Here is a 2,746-nt window from a genome sequence, read left to right as displayed (position 1 = left end):
GAAACCCCCATCCCATCCCCCTCCCCCTGCCTCTATGAGGGTGTTCCTCTACCCACCCACTCCAATCCTCCTGCCTTGCCACTCCTCTACACTGGGGCATTCAACACCTTCAGGTCCAAGGGCCTCTCCTCCCACTGATGTCCAACAAGGCCATCCTCTGCCACATGTGTGGCCAGCACCATGGATCACTCCATGTGTATTCTTTGGTTGGTGGTCCAGTCCCCGGGAGTTCTGGAGTATCTGGCCTGTTGACACTGTTGCTCCCTCCATGGGGCCGTTTCCCTCAGCTCCTTCAGTCCCTTCTCCGACTCCTACATCGGGGACCCCGTGCTCAGTCCATTGGTTGGCATCTGTGTTTGTCAGGCTCTGGAAGAGCCTCTCAGGAGACAGCCATATGAAACTTCCATGTGGTGACACATGCTGGTAAAATTTGCTGAAGGAGGCAGGAGGATCACGAGTTCGAGGCCAGCCTGAGCTACACATTGGGATTCTTAAAGTCTGTGAATGCATTGCTTTATGATACAAAAAGCTTTACAGATTTGATTGATGGTAAGAAATGAGAGATTACATTAAGGATACCTTAAAAATCCATATGAAAAACTTGTATATATGAGATTAGTTGGAATTTGCCTACATAGGAGATAATGTTCTTCACAGACGCATATATGACTTAAATACACAAAGTATCAGAGTGGCCTCTAAATCTATATATTTATGTCCATAGGTTAGTACAGCTTTGTGTTCTCATCAGACACATTTCTTCATGCAGTGGATGGAGGTTAACACAGAAACTCAAAAATGTTCAAAGTACAGAGAATATGTGTCTGTGAAGTACTCTGCCATAGATTAGGCATTTATATCACTGCTTCCTGAATGGCTCAGAACTCACTACAGAGGAAGGCCGTAAGATTGTAAGAGCCCAACATAGGAGACAACTGGAACCACAGTGACTTCTAGACTTGACAGTGATGTAACACTCATAAACTCATAGCAACTGTGGTCATCTGCACACCCACCTGTACCAGGTCAAGACAATAATCATTTCAGCAATTGGGGACATAAGAGGAATTACAATCCTCAACAGCTGAAGAGCTAGCAACAGTTCAGGGTTTCTAAGGGACAGTTACTTTTCTTATATTGTGGCCTCTGTTGAATGAATGCAAAATATCACACTGATTTAAAGTTTAGCACAGAATTACAGGATGACTAAGAAGTGTTCTGAAAGGATCTTATGTAGAAGGTTTATGTCCTCAATGCAGAGTTCAAGAGTAAAGGTTCTGAGAAGTTATTGGAACCTGAGAATGCAAATCATTATGGATTCAATGAGAGATTGGTTAATAGACTAGGGGTATGTCTTCTCAGTTTTGAACAGCCTAAGGTGGCCTATAACTCAATATTCAATAGTTTAATCAGGCCTAAGTATCATAGCAATCCTCATACCTCCACCTCACAAATATTAGTATTACATGAGCCACTATGCCCAGCTTTATACGTTTGAAGAGTAGAATTTCCCTCTATCCTTCCTGCCTTTATCTCTGATTCCTGACAATCATGAATAGAGAAATTTTGTTTCATTTTCTCCTTTCTTCATATCCTTCCTCACCTGGGGCCCAAAATGGCAGCCAGACACTAAAATCTTTATAACCATAGGCCAAAATACATATTTTCTTCTTTTGTATACTGACTCATTTTGCTAGCACAGCAAACAATAACTAAGACATTTGTTTCAGATCTATGTTTGACTTCTAATCTGAAAATCTAGTTTTTGTTCCTGTTATTGTTCAAACCATTACAAAATCAATTATGGCATCTGATACAACATCAATAGACAACTAAGTCTGTTAGTGATTTCCCAATTACTTCTCTATTGTCTGATTTTTCATACCTCAAGCAACACACAAACACACAAACCATAAAATAAGAAAATATTAAGTAAATATGGATATAATAACAGAAAACAAATCAAGATTAAGAATATATTATTAAATATAACCATAAGGGTAAATCATGCTTGCATCCTGTTAGTGTATGCTACAGTATGCTTTGAGCTTTCTAGTGCCCAATGAGAAAAGGAAGTCTCATTGTTATAGACCCATCATATTATTACATTCAATGTCTCACCATGCTCTATTTCCTCCAAAGAAATTAAATTTCACTTGAGACTCACACCACTTGAGAATCTCTTATGACAGAGTTTATTATTCCATATTATGGAATAGTAACATCAACAACAAAAGTCTAAAGCTTACAATAAATTATATGGTTTGTGCTATATTTCAGTGAATGTAGTTTTGTTTATGACTTTTCAAATCAATATAACTGTGTCCTACATTTTAGACTTTCATAAGTCCTTTTGAACCATAGGAAACCCACAGATCTTACACTTGGCATTTTCAAAGCTGACAATGTTTAATGTGGAATGAAATTTATTCTTTTTTTATCAGATATTTTCTTTATTTACATGTAAATTTCTCCTTTCTCAGTTTCCCCTCCAAAAAACAAAGAAACAAACAAAAACAACAAAAACAAACCCCTGTTGCCTACCCCCTCCCCATGCCTGCCATCCCACCATTTCCCACATATTGGCCCTGGCATTACCCTACACTGGGGAACAGAACCTTCACAGGGCCGAGGTCCTCTCCTCCTATTGATGATCAAATTTACAGTCCTCTACTATGCACGTGCTGCCAGAACAATCAGACCCACCATGTGCAGTCCTTGGTTGGTGGTTGAGACCCTGGGAGCT

Source organism: Mastomys coucha, chromosome X (genome assembly GCF_008632895.1).
Source record: "Mastomys coucha isolate ucsf_1 chromosome X, UCSF_Mcou_1, whole genome shotgun sequence".
In the NCBI taxonomy this organism is placed as follows: Eukaryota; Metazoa; Chordata; class Mammalia; order Rodentia; family Muridae; genus Mastomys; species Mastomys coucha.
Note: the sequence above shows the minus strand (reverse complement) of the source record.